Raw genomic sequence first — 15424 nt, forward strand, 5'->3', positions numbered from 1 at the left:
CTGTCCACACCTCATCAATCTAATCCACGGAGCACGGAGGACAAAACCTGCAGAGGAATAATGATCCAGACAACGATCGTGTCGGTTGAGATCTGAAGCCGTTGTGCGACTTTATTACCCAAGTGAGTTGTTTTATTGGCGGTGGTTAATGAATTCACTCGGTGTGTTAATGTACTGGCTTTTTCGGGTAATGTGTTTGTAGTTTGTGGTCCAAAAATACATAAAATAATGACATAAAACACCATTAAGTGATAAAGTCGATGCAGTTTTGATTATTTGCTTCACTCTGACTGCTCTAGTTAATTTTACTGTTGTGTATTTGTCTTTTTTTTAATTTAAAGAAAAATTTCTAATGATTTAGTTACAGTTTTATTTTACTAAGATAAAGATATAGATGATCTCAAACTAGTGTTTTCACAAGTATTTTCTTTAGGTGTAAATCTTTATCGTTTCCTAGGAACTTAATGCCAAATTTGACCTTTTTATGGGATCTCTAAAACATTTTAAATTTATGTCACTAGTTTGGTTTTATCTACAAAAAGACGAGTTTGATTGTCTTCAGCCAGACAGAAAAGGACATATTTAGAGATATTTGTTCTTTGAATTTTAATATGACTCTCTCCGTTTGCCTGATCTGCAATTACTGTATGTTTTTATATTAATTTAAATGTTTCACAATTATTTTAATTGGTTATTTCATCATTTTATTTCTATTCTGTATCCTTTTTATTGATATATATATATTTTTTAGATTTTCAGGTTGACAATTTTAACATTTGTCTGGGTACAGCAAATGAAAAATAGTCGCTGGGTTAATTCTGGCTCATTGCAATACTTTAAATTTGAAGAAATTAATAAAATAATTCAAGTAAATTAAATATTTTCATCTTATTTGGGACATGGAAGCATTTAAACACCTTATTTGTGGAACAGAGATTCACTGTTTTTCCTGAAATTTTTCCATCTGCTGCAAGAGTTTGCTCAATAAAGTTTATTCAAACTCACCGGGAGATGTGGACAAGAATATCAAGCTGTATGCAAAATTACAAAAACTAAGTTCATTAGTTAGAACAGCTGATATTATTGTATAAATAAACAAATAATTTTCTTGGCTGAGATATTAGTTTCTACGTTTTATTTTATTTTTACTCATTTGAGTCGAATTTAAAATCAAAAGCAATGACTAAAGTTCCCCTCTGATCATTTTCTGATCTATTTTAAGTGTCTTTTTAACAATGATTATGCCATTTTTAGCCAAAACCCAAAATGTTTTTAACCCAAAAACTATTTCCTTCTAGGACTTTAAAGGTCATTTTACTGTTATTTTTATTTCATTTTGGGTTCAAGCCATTGACTGCATCCAAAAAGAATAAAAATAAACAGAAATAAATGTAATAAATAGAAATAAATAAATAGTTTTTTTTTAAATTTAAAATAAATAATAAAAAAAGCGGCCAAATTTGACCCCACAGGTTCTCCAGGGTTAAGATGTTTTCTGCAGAGCGGCAAGATTCCATTAGAAATTTGCCTCTTAGTTATGGGCAGGTCAGTTGGCACGGAGTAAGCCTGCCCCTACTTCCCAACATCCATCTGATTAAACTGTCTCGCTAGCTTACAGCCCCTCACATCCCCAACCTTACATTAGCGGTACAACAAAAACGGCGAACAATATCGGAGCTATCCAGCCGTACAGTTGTGATCCAGATTCCATCACAGATGAACACGTTCATGGATCTATTTGTCTAAAGCTGGATGCATCAGAATGAAGCAGAGCAGGAAACATTTTTGATTAAAGATCTCACCTGCAAGTTTTGTCCAACTGTATTTTTTAGACAATTTGAAGAAATACTCACAAGAACGTGTTAAAAACACAATTTTTATCTGAGATGTTGCTGGAAACTTCAATATTTTTAAAGTATTTTTTTTATTTTTCAAGTCAAGTGATGACTTTATTTATCTGTTTTTATAAAAAAGTTATTGAGAATGTTATTATTATTTCAATATCTGTGAGTTAGATCAAGCTAAAAATATAATTTTTAAAAAAAAACTTTGTTCTAATTTAATTTTTATTTTTCTATCCATTTTATTGCATTTTTCTATCTATCTTTAATTTATGATATTGATTCTTACTAAACCGCTTTAGATTTTCTGGTTTTATGAAAATTAATTCTTCTTTCAAAATAATAATAATAAAAGTTGTTTAAACCATAAAGTCTCTCACATCTATAATATTTATTGACCAAACAAGCAGACTATGATCCTTTAAGCTGAAAGCTTTAGCATTAGCTGAATATCTAATTTGACTGCTTTACATAAGAACATTTGGCCGTTTGTTCGGGTTGACTGGGTCTTTAGGATTGGATGATTAGCCAGGCCTGCAGAAATCTGTACATCGCTCAGACAAAGAGAAGCCATGCCGCCGTCTGGCCTCCAAACACATCAGTGAAGGTGACAGCTGATTGGCTGCTTCTCCTCTTATCTGTCTGCTGCACCGCTTCCCTGCAAGCGACATTAGACAGATCTCCAAAACACACAAGTGTTTGAGTAGGACGCTTGACAGTTTAGCACTGCAGTAATCCAACATTTAATATATAAAAAATAGAACTACAGTTACTGTAACTTTAGTAGATTTTTTACTAATCTGAATATTTCAGATTATAGCTTCAGTTATCCTTTAAGAAGAAATACAAAGTGTAGTTTTTGCCTGTTTAAGTTCATGACTGTGAATGTGTGCATGTGTGGTATATATACTGAGATAAGGGCGGTCTAATTAAAGAGCTGACATATCAGAAACAAGCTCTGCCTCTTTGTTTAACATTGGAGCTAATCTCTCACTACAAAGAGCATTGTGTGTGTGTGTGTGTGTGTGTGTCTGCAGTTTTGTAAGGTGTCAAAAGTAAGCCGACATACAGCCAAATCACCAAAGAGAACCCGGCTCCCTCTGTGTGAATATTTCAGAACTAATTTAGTTTTTTGGACACATTCTTCACTTTTGTCTAAAAGACCTACACTGACAAAAAATGTGTTTTTAACATGTTTTTTTGGCATTTTTCAGACGATTGAGGACATAAATTCAGAAAATTAAGCTTAAAATTGCATTTTTTTTTTATTCAAATTGTTGTGACTAAGGAGCAAACGGAAAAATGTTGCGTGATAAAGATGTTGGCCGTAAACTCCCTGCCCTGAGCTCTCAGCAATGAAGAGGGGAATTTCTAATGAACTTCTATTGTGCTGCCGCCCTGCAGGAAATAGGTTCCAAAGTTGGGCTTAGAAGAAGAAAAAAAACAATTAACATTTTTTCAGTTTGATTTGAATCAGAATCAGAAGGAAGTTTGATTACATCTCAAAAATCCACTACTTTCTTAAATGTAATGCTAAATTTAAAACTTCAAACTAGCAAAGATAACAAAAAACATATTTTTAAATTTTCTTTTCACAGAAATGAGTCAATGTGGAAACAGAAGAAGAGCCTTCAAAATAAAAGAATGCTGCATTTAACAGACAAAACCTGGAGTTTTTACTCTAAATATGGATTAATGTGACTGTTGTTTCCCCACACTATAATAATAATGGATAATATTCCGCATCCAGGTGTCTAATGTTACAAGGACGCTGCTAATAAAGTTGTTCAAACGATGGATTCACGTTTGTGAATATGCTTACAAAATAAGTAACTTTTTTTTTCCAATCACATCTTCGAAATCAGACAAGATTGAAGTTGGTGTCTGATGTATTTTGGTTTAGCTTCAACAATTATGATTTTAGGGAAAATCAGATTTTAATGGTTTATAAGATAAAGTTTCAAACAGCAGCAGATAGTTTACAGAGCTTGAAGATAAACTTTACAGTTAAAAATGAAGAGAAACTGGAAGCCAAAAACAACATTGTGTCGTTTAAAAAGGTTGGGGATCGCTGAACAACAGATTTTTTTTTTTTTATTTTGGCTAAGAAATTACATAATCATAAATAAAAGACCACTGGAAATACTTTTAACTTGGATCAAAAGATATTTTTTATTTCAGTATTTATTGCTAATTTTTTAGATATTTTTAATTTTAAAACACCATTGGTCTTTTATTTTTTTATTAAAGTAAATTTTACATATTTTTTTGTCTGGATTGTTATTGATTTTAATAATTTTTTATATATATTAAGTAATGTTTCCATTTTATCTGTTTTATTTTATCAAATTTGTTGTTGTGTTGGATTTTATTTTTCTAATTTTTTCTATAACAATATTTTTAATCTTTTGTAAAACCTTTCCTAGTGATGTTTTAATTAAGGTTATCCTGTTTTTAGCTAAAATCATATTTCACCAGTTATATTTTCTGCAGTATTTGAAATTCACCTCTGGGTTGTTGTCTGTAAAAGTAAAAATTGAAATCCCAACATTCCTTTGTTTACACTCTCTCCTGCTAGCTTATAGCATTTTACAAGCCCAAGCTAACATTAGCGTAACAAAAAAAACCCGTCAAGAAATATTGGAGCTACAGTTTTGAGCCAGATATCAGGTCAGACAAGGAAAATTAAAACGTTCATGGATCTATTTGTCTGTAAACGGATGAATTAGAGCTGTAGCAGAGCTTTTTGTAACCGAGCTTTTTCAAACCGCTGGTTTTCATCTGCTCTGATCTGCGGTTTGAATAAAGAAATGCTTCAATTTTAATCTTAAATTCTTTTATGTCAGAAAAATGCAACAAGAACATGTCACAAAACACATTTTTCATTCAAATGGGTCTTTAAAACCTTTAATTCTATCTTAATTATTTTTTGAACACAGAAATTTTGTTTTTAATATTACTAAAAGCAGATTTAAACAAGGCCGTAAGTTTGAATAAAAATAAAAAAGCTTTTAGTTGGATAACCATTACACACACAGCTATTCCCCTGGATTCTTTTAATGCAGGAGCGCACATGTGGAACGTCACTGTCCCATAATCCCTGCACCAGATCAAAGAAAACGTAGAGACTAAAAATATGCCGCCTCTAAACAGCTCCCACTCACTTACCTAACGCGCTGATTCACTGCATTGTATGAGTGGAACATTTGCACATGACCTTGTCATTGATCTCCTACACACCGACAGGCCCTTGTGTGGTGGGATTATGTATGCCAGTCCAGTATGTAAATACAGTGTGGAAACTGTGAAGGCTTTTATGTGAGGGGTTGGGACTGTGTCGGAGGGTCGTAGTTGTGACTTTGTGTGCGTTTCAGTTCAACTCCACAAAGGGGTTTAGGTGATTCATGCATTTGCTGTGTGTCCTTCCAGAGACGGAAACAAAATATTAAACTTTGACGCATAAATATGGAGGACGAAATGCAGCAAAATCACAAAATTGAGTCAGATTTTTTTTTTAATTTAGGGAAACTGTGATGAGTTTTTAAAAATATTCTATTAAAAGTAAATGACTCAGGCAAAACATGACCCACATTTTTTTAAATATATTTTAGTTATTGCACTACCTATTGATGGTTGATGCTCCACAATAATGCTGCGTTCCCACTAGAAGTGGGAATCTTTAAGGGATATCACAATTCTGTTATTAGACAATTATCAAGAGTCCTGCCACAAACGATTATTTTAATAGTCGACTAATCTTCAATTATTTTTTCCAATTAGTCGACTAATCGGGTCATGGGCAAACGGGATGTAAAGCACAAATCTTAACCATCATTAGCTTTAGACTAGATATATAGCATTTTCTGCGATAATGCTAGTGTGAATGCTGTAAACTGAATTTGGTCGCTGAAGATGCAAGTCCTGATAGCTGAAGATGCTGAAATTGATATCTGAAAATGCTGAAGCTGATAATTCTGAAGCTGGTAAGCCAGCTAAAATATTAGTTAAATGCCAAATTAGCCTACATTTTTTTTGAAAAAATCCCAAGTTAGCCAAAACAGCTAGTATGTATCTTAAATATTAGCTAAACTCCAAAATAGCCTAAAAAACAAAAAAAATCCTGATATAGCCAAAATAGCTAGCATGCAGCTGAAAGATTAGCAAAGCAGTAAATTAGCCCCCCAAAAACTAAAAAAAAATTCATAAATTATAAATTAGCCAAAATAGCTAGCATGCAGCTAAAATAAAAGCTAAAAGCAAGGCTAATAGCTCCCAATTAGCCTAAAAACAAACAAAAAAAAATCATACATTAGCCAAAATAGCTAGAATGCAGGTGAAAGAATAGCATAGCAGTAAATTAGCCCAAAAAACTGAAAAAAATCCTAAACTTAGCCAAAATAGCTGGCATGCAGCTTAAATATTAGCTAAACTCCAAATTAGCCTAAAAAACAAACAAAAAAAATCAAAAATTAGCCAAAATAGCTAGCATGCAGCTGAAATGTTAGCTGAGCTCCAAAATGGTCTGAAAAGCCTTAAGAAAAGCCAAAATAGTCCAAAAAGCTAGCATAATGCTATTATAATATTAACTTTACTACACTCTGACTCAATTTAATATAAAGTAACCACTAATCGACTATTAAATTATTTGTCAACTATTAATTGTCGATTAGTGGATTATTCGTGGCAGCTCTAATTGTCAATGCAACCTATATCAACATGTTTTGTCTTCACCACAAGACCAACATGACTTACTTTTCTCCACCAAAGTGCATTTTTAAGTAAGGAAAAAAGTCAGTATACTTATTTTACTTTTATTAAGAACCTAAAAATTCTGACGTAATCAAAAATCTTCCACAGCATCAAAAGGGGAAAAAAAATCTCCCTGAACTCAACAACCTAAAATAACATAATGTTATGTTTTAATAATTAGACCAGCTTTAATGGAACACTCATGTCAAACTAAATAGTGTTTAGCTAACAACTGAACGTACTTTAGAACAGGGGTCTGCAACCTTTAACAGGAAAAGAGCCCGGCTCGTTTTCTACTGATCAAAACCTAGTACTGCTATATTTTTTAATAATAAATATAAATTATGTTTCTCTTCTGACATGAATAAAAACAGAAATATTAAGAGAAACTAGCTTTTTCTCAAAATGTGAAATTATTGTTTACGTTTGACAGACGCTGGTATGATTTCCTTTCAAAATAAAAGACGCCTTGTGCCAAACCGGATCATAACAGTGCAGCTCTGGACAGCATGAGATAATATGTGCTTTAAACTCACAAAAGATCAGACTTTTTAAAAAATATATTCTTAAAAATAAATATATTCTGGAGGAAGCAAAGCACAAACAAGACCTTTTCAAATAAAAAGAATACTATTATTTTATTTTTCTTTAGTAAAAGAGCTACTTCTGGCCACATTGGTTTTATATCATATTTTTATTGCAATAAAAATTAATTAACTTTCTCTAAATCTATAAATGTTTAATCAAAAAATAACTTTCTTCTAGTATCCCTGAGTGTAAGAACAAATGTCTTTCTTCTAATGACCTGGATTTGCACCAAATAGTGTAAGTAAACGGATTGATGAAGCATCTGCAGCAATTGAAATCTTGTGGGAAAAAAGACATTTAAGTCAAAGTATGAGCCTCTTAAGTTATCAAAGCTATCCTGACTTTGAACCAACAGTGGAGGGTTGTAAACAAAACATAAGACAGACATAGAGACATGGATTCCCTTCACAGGAGTGACCTTAAAAACCCGATCCGAACCTCACTCATGGAGAAGCTCAATGTCTGGCTGAAACTCCCTCTGAAGAAGGGACAGCTGAGGTGGTTTGGACATTTGACAACAACGTCACCGCTGGTGAAGAGTTACTGTAAGAGGTGTTCAGACAGGGTTGAGGGGGGGTCACTGTCTTAGATTACCGTCCTTGTTATCCAAGTCAAAGGATGGATGGATTGAATCTTATAAACGGTTTAAACCTGAAATAAAAAGGATTTAGTTCAAAGTTTTGTTACGATTTTGGTAGTTTTGTCACTCAAAAAAGTGAATTCTATGGTATACAGTCATCCATGGTTCGTGTTTTTGCTGTTTTATAGATTTTTTTCGGATTAACTGTATATATTTTTTTTTACTGTTTTCTGCATAGTGATTGTCTTTTGACTTTGTCAGTCAATCTCCTCTGTGTCATGTCTCCTGTTTGCCAAACGTTTATAAATCTTAGATCGCAACTAGATCTTTGTTTTCATTTTATAGACTTATTTTTCTATGAATGTTTGAACTTTCAGAGTTTAAACAAAGAAAAGCATGAACATGTTCATGTCTGTCTGAGAAAAGCGTATAAAGTGTGTAATGATGAACATCCTACATTGCAAATTTCACCTTTTGTAGATCATTTTTAGAATGTAACTCCTGCAATAACGGTGGTAACACTGTACTACAAGCTTAGAATTGAGTCCGCTCCATGTTAGAAGCCAAGACAGGAAGTAGTTGATGATAGAAAAAGAACAAAAAAGAATTGGCACTCACAAACGGGCTTGTTGACTGGGAGCTGCATGGCTGTTTGATCATGTCAGGCCTATCGGAGTTGAAGCGGAAAAAGTAAACGAGACAAAAATGAAAAACGAACTGCTGAGCTGGAAAATAATACAGTTTCCAGTTTTGTGGAGATACATCTGGAGCTGGTAATCTGTCACTTTTATGGAAACATTTGTGACTAGTAATTCAAAATAAAAGTAAATACTGGAAATGCTTTTTCATTTTCACAACGCACCTGCATTACTTGTCTCTTAAATGAAATGAAAAAGCAATTATCTGAATAGCTTTTTCTTTTTTTTTCTTCAACACCACTCATTCTTTAACTTAATTAAAATGATAATGAAAATGGTTTCATTTTTTAAAAGTTCTCTGGTAAATTTGTGTCAAAATTCAATAAGAAATATCAAATTTGAAAATTAAAATGTATTAACAAAAATGCTTTTTCATTTTCACAATGTACCTGCATTATTTATCTTTAAATGAAATGAAAAAGCAATTCTCTGAACGGCTTTTTCTTTTTCCTCTTTTTTAACACATCTCATTCTTTAACGTACCGTATTTTCCGGACTATAAGTCGCGGTTTTTTTCATAGATTGAATGTCCCTGCGACTTATACTCCAGTGCGACTTATATACGAATTTTTAATGAGATGAGATATGGACCGTAAGTCTAGAGTGCCCTCTTATGGTGATCTATGCAATTACTTTATTTACTTTATTTACTTTAGTTATTCAGACGTGACACAGAGGACGAAGAATTTAAGGGATTTAGTGATATGGAGTGAGATTGCGTGCAATTAATTACAGTAAAGACAAAAAGTTGATGAGTTCTTGAGGCTATAGTTAAATAAAACTGTTATGTTATATAAATGCTACACCTTTTCGTTTTTTTCATGATGCTAATATGTGAATATGTGTTGACACATATTCAGCCTGTTTTCTATTCACTTATGAATGTTATAACTTACCTTCCAGGATGATGTAATATCGTTTTTTTCAACCAGTTTGTAAAATAAATTACTTGAAAAAAATGCGACTTATACTCCAGTGCGACTTATATATGGTTTTTTCTTCTTCATTATGCATTTTTTGGCCCCTGCGACTTATACTCCGGTGCGACTTATAGTCCGAAAAATACGGTAATTAAAATGATAAAGAAAATGGCATTTGACATTTCATTTTTTAAAAGTTCTATGGTAAATTTGTGTCAAAATTCAATTGGACATATCAAATTTGAGAAATTAAAATGTACTATCAAAAATGTATTTTTAGTTTTCACAATGTACCTGCATTACTTATCTTTAAATAAAATGAAACAGAAATCTCCAAATAACATTTCCATTTTCTTCTTCAACACTGCTCATTCTGTGACACAATTAAAGTAACAAAGCCAATTAAAAACTTATTGTTCATTTTCACATCCCGCCGCGTAAAACGTGTCTCGTAAATCAGTTTGAGTTAGCAGTTTCAAGGATCACAATGACGTCAGTGATCGGTCCTCCTCTGCTTTGGTTGGTGCTGTCAGCCAGAGAACTTTTTGAAAATGAAATATTGAATACTATTTTAATTATGTCGCATTATGTTAATTTTATTTAAGAGACAAGTAATGCTGTTACATTGTGAAAATGAAAAATCCTTTCTGTGTATGCATTTTTATTTTTAAATTTGAAATTTCTAATTGAATTTTGGTACAAATTTTGAACTTTTTGAAAATGAAATGTCAAATGTCATTTTTATCTTTTTAATTAAGTAACAGATTGAGGGGTGTAGAAGAAGAAGAAAAAGCCGAATGGAGAATTGCTTTTTCATTTCATTTAAGAGACAAGTAATGCTGTTACATTGTGGAAATGAAAACGCATTTCTGTGTATGCATTTTTATTTTTAATTGAATTTTGGTTACAAATTTTGAACTTTTGAAAATGAAATGCTAAATGTCATTTTTATCATTTTAATTAAGTTACAGAATGAGGGGTGCTGAAGAAGAAGAAAACGCCGAATGGAGAATTGTTTTTTCATTTCATTTAAGAGACAAGTAATGCAATTATACTGTTAAAATGAAAAAGCATTTCCAGTATTTACTTTTATTTTGAATTATGCGTCACAAACGTACGATGGATGTCACAATTCTCAGTTCAAAACCAAACAGTATTTAACACCATTGAACCAAATCTAGGGGAAAGTGAATTGTTGCATCCTTACTGCTTTTGTGTAAATTTGCAAAAAACATATAAAGTTGGTTAAAACATGGTTGGGAAATGTTCATTGTTAGGATTTGTCAATATGTGATGACAGTCATAACAGTTTGATTCTCATGCTGAAAAAGTATAAATCGTCCTCCAAACAAATGTCAAAAAAATCAGAGCAGCCCATGTTTCCTGAAACCCTGTTGAACAAATGCAGCTTTTTTGTGCTTTTTTTTTTTCTTTTCTGTGCAAATTACACCATGATTGGCCTGCAATTTGTGAAGAAATTGCTCAAAGTCATGTTCAAAGAGGATGGGCAAGGTTGCCTAGCGACACCGCTGTAATTGTAGTGCACCTGTTATTCACTTGTTCAATATTCATTCTGAGTGTCAGTTGCCTAAAAGAGTCGGATCAACGTGCGAGTCAGTCGTTTGTTGATGACTCTGTAGATTTAATGAGGCTTTTCCCTGAAATTTTAGCCCCCTCCCAATGGGTCTATAAATATGCGTCCTATTGAATACATCAAAATTATTCCTCATATTTCCCCGCCGTTCAGTTTTTCTATTCCAGTCCGAGCTCTTCATCGGCTGTCATCTGTTGTTGATGTCATGGAACAGCGCTGACAGGTGCTGCCGTGAAAGAACACATGCTGGCCTCTGTCTGCTGTAACGCTGTAATGAAAAGACCATATGTCTGTGCCAAAACATCCCATTCACAGCAACCTTGTGTCCGGGAGCTGAAAGGTTCTCCCCACCTTTTAATACTTCTGGATTTGATTCGCTTATTCCAAGAAGTTTCCCTGATCGCAGCCTAGGAAGAACTAAAAAAGTTCACAGTTCCTGGAGGACTAAAAGCCTGGATTTTTGCCATCTTAATTCTTAAAGGCCGCTCTAAATACGGTGCTTCTTTCTCTGAAAGATATTCTTAGTCTGCCTTGTAGTTATACGTCCAGGAGGCTTTGATTGTATAGAGACAGATGGGCAGAGTTTGTGATCCAGAAAGAAAAATAGCCCCTGGAGTGTAATAAATACACTGTAAAGTACAGTTGCTTGGAATGAGGCAGCTGTATGAGGGAAAGTGTCACACTATACCGTGACCCAGTGGGAAAAGCACAAGACCCACATTCTAATCGGATGATTGTTCAGTTATTTAAAATGAGTAAACATCAACATAATAAATATTACTTAAATATTTTGCTCATAAACCTTCCAGAATAAGAATTATTTTGAATAAAAATCAAGTTTTTTGCGTTTTTACCTTGTAACATATAAAGAAAATTCAGGTTAAAATGGCTTTTTCTGAGTATTTTTTAATCCAATAATTGTGAATCAGGAGGAAACAAAAAAATGAAGTTTAAAAAAAAGATTGTATTTGTTACGAACATGGTAGCGGACCACAAGCTCCGCGCTCCAAATCTCCGCGAGCAAAAGCGCGGTAACTCTCAGCGGGGGAGGGGCTGCTCCACACTAATGTTCCCACCCACAATTTGGAGGGAAATTTCTGATCAACTACTAACTCTGCAGAAACTATGTCCCAGAAAACGACACAAGCAACTCAGAAATGACCTAATAAAGCATTAAAATTCAGCAGATGTATTATATTTCCCCACACTGAATGTTTGACATGGCAGCTTTTTCAGCAGACTCCTGGCCAGTTAAAAATTACATAAATGATTTTTTTGGGGGGCAATTTTGGCTTCTTAACCCTTCAAACCCAGGAAACAACTTTCTTCTGAGATTTCAAAAATAATTTGACATTTTTTTTGTTTGTTCGTTTAAGGTAGCACCATTTACAAGGGCGAAAAATACACTAAAAAAATAAACATAATAATAAAAAAGAGGGAAAAAAATTAAAAAGAAATTAAAAACAGCTGACCAATGGCTTCTCCAGACTTAACCTTTAAATCCGTATTTGGTATAGGCAACACCTAAACAATATAGAATAATAGGGCTGTGGATCAGGATTTAGGTGGTGATCCAAATCACAAATCAAGATAAACGATTCACAAATCTGAACGGTTGCTGTATGTATGTCTTTTTCTGGATGAATAAAAATTAAATTATATTTATTTAAACACCAGCATTTATACTTTTTTGTATAACAAGAGATCCTAATCAACTAGACATAAAAGCTAAAAATAAAGATTTTTATATAAAGAAATTATATTTATCACTTAAAACTCTATAGTTTTTCCACCAATTACCTGATTAACCTCTTCATTAAAGAAACAGAAATATTAGCATCACTGTTGTTTTGGATAGTTTGAGAGTAATTGTGAAAAAGTTCTCCACAGTTTTTCAGACAAAAGTATTTCCAACAGAAACTTTTAATGAACTGACTTTTTATTTTCACCTTTAGAGGAAATTGATCATCGGATTTTCGTAAAAATTCTAAATTCATATACTTTTAATTTTAAATTCTATTTTTCTTTTCTAATTTTTTAATACCAATTTATTTGTTTTTTTAATATTTAAAACATTTTTTATCCAGAACTTATTTCAGTAAACTGAACTTCAGTCTGTTTTTTTTTTCTACCTTCAAAAAAGAAAAAAAGAAAAAGAAAAAACACTCGACAGTTTTATTTTGAAAAAAAGATGCTTCATTAACACTTTATTTTGAAGTGTTATTTTATATATACTTCTGGTGACGGTAGTGCATTTGGTTTGTTCAGATTATATACTTTAAATCCAACTTTATTCTGTATTTTAGAGCGATAATTATATTTTTACGTCGCAAACATTTGTACTCAAATTTTAGGGAACAGATCCCGAATATTCCAGTTTTTGGATACTCGAGATCAAGAGTATAAATAACACATACTCTGACAAATCTTAAACTTTTCAAGCAATTATTCAGCTGATATATATGTCATTTTTCTGCGACAAAAATCAGTTAATATACTTCGATTACTTAAATACTTCACTTACAGTAAAGTGTTGTATATAGACTCAAAGGTGCTTTTTCTGTTTTGTAATCAGCAGAAATTGCGTAAATTCTATTCAGCGGTTGAAGAGTGACCGTAGGTGATAGAAGCTACAGCTCCGGTGTTAGAGGGTTAATGTCATTGTTCACGTCTTTTCATTCTTTTCTTTGCTGATATCGTTTTCAAATAAATGTGTTAAAGGTCACAGAGACACAAATTCCCCTCAGTTTGAGACTCAAGGTGACACACAGGTGAAGAGGGCGCACGAGCTGGTCAGGACGGCTGTCACAGCTACTGTAGGAACTGATTTAACACCAGTCATGGTTAAATTAGTATATTATATTCACATTTTCTTGTGGTAAAATGTTCCTTCATTCAAATAAGTTTACCTCTTGAAGGATAATTGATATAAACTGTAGAAGCAAAAAAATGCAATTATTTCCTTCCCATCGAACAAACCTAACATCTGTTTATTTACGGGGGCATCCATGTGGATTACATTACACTGGAGCTACAAGTGGCTCCCTTGATAGAGTAGTTTGTAAAGCTGACAGGTCATTTTCCTGCAGCTGCCCACAGCCATAAAGCAAAGATGTGGAGTGTCACAAAGAGATGAAGGGAGCCCAACTATTTCTCATATTTGCCCTTCTTTATTGACTAATGACAAGATCGATCAATTAAATTTATGAGGGGTCTTGTCTTTATCAATTTAACACCTTTTTTTGTTTAATTGTGTAAAGCATTCACACTTCAGTGATTCTCTTGCTCCTTTTTGTACGTTTTTCGCCATGTAAAAACTCAATCACACTTTCAGAGATTTCACAATCTTGGTATTAAAACATTCAGCTTGTTCGGGACATTATTGCTTGTATTTTTATTTTTTCATAAACTTTATATTTTTTAAATATTGAGCAAAATATGCCCCATAGGAAATAAATGAGAAAGTCTTCAAATGTCAGCATTTTAAGTATATTAGCAACAAGCCTTTAAATATATTCATGGGCTATGTTTTAATCTTTTATAGTAATGTTCAAAACATTTAGAATTTAGCTAGTATTTTAGCAACAGGCTAATATTTTTGGCTGATTTGTTATCTACTGAGGTTTTTAAAGTTAATTTAGAGTTTAGCTAATATTTTAGCAACAGGCTAATATTTTTGACTCATTTAGTTTACAGAGGAATTTTAGGCTAATTTGGGTATAGCTAATCAAGCAATGTGCTAGCTTTTTAGCTAATTTGGCTTCTACTGCAGTTTTTTATGCTAATTTGAAGTTCAGCTAATATTTGAGAAACATGCTAACGTTTTTAGCTAACTTGTTATGTACTGAGGTTTTAATAGGCTAATTTAGAGCTTAGTTTTTATTTTAGCATCAGGCTAACATTTTTGACTAATTTAGTTTACTGAATAATTTTAGGCTAATTTAGAGATTAGCAAGTGATCAAGCAATGTGCTAGCTTTTTGGCTAATTTGGCTTCTACTGCAATTTTTTTATGCTAATTTGAAGTTTAGCTAATATTTTAGCTTCACATTAACGTTTTTGGCTAACTTGTTCTCTACTGAGGTTTTTATAGGTTAATTTAGAGCTTAGATTTTATTTTAGCATCAGACTAACATGTTTGACTAATTTAGTTTACTGAGGAATTTTAGGCTAATTTAGAGATTACCAAGTAATCAAGCAATGTGCTAGCTTTTTGGCTAATTTGGCTTCTACTGCAGTTTTTTTATGCTAATTTGAAGTTTAGCCAATATTTGAGCAGCACGTTAACGTTTTTAGCTAACTTGTTATGTACTGAGGTTTTAATAGGCTAATTTAGAACTTAGTTTTTATTTTAGCATCAGGCTAACATTTTTGACTAATTTAGTTTACTGAGGAATTTTAAGCTAATTTAGAGTTTAGCTAGTGTTTACGCAACAAGCTAGCTTTTTGGGAAAT

At 32.7% G+C, this 15424-nt stretch overlaps 1 protein-coding gene across 3 annotated transcripts in view; it reads left to right on the forward strand.

Moving 5' to 3' along the window:
- The window catches only part of LOC112153950 (zinc finger protein 385C), a 71428-nt gene that overhangs the window by 17515 nt on the left and 38489 nt on the right, over positions 1-15424 (forward strand). Inside the window, exon 1 of one of the 3 annotated variants that reach the window (XM_024284434.2) lies at positions 1-122. The exons of the other annotated variants lie outside the window; for them this stretch is intronic. The gene's annotated coding sequence lies outside the window, so the exon portion shown is untranslated. The remainder of the gene's footprint in view (positions 123-15424) is intronic. 3 annotated transcript variants of the gene reach the window in all.

The sequence above is a fragment of the Oryzias melastigma genome, linkage group LG19 (assembly GCF_002922805.2).
Source record: "Oryzias melastigma strain HK-1 linkage group LG19, ASM292280v2, whole genome shotgun sequence".
Lineage (NCBI taxonomy): Eukaryota > Metazoa > Chordata > Actinopteri > Beloniformes > Adrianichthyidae > Oryzias > Oryzias melastigma.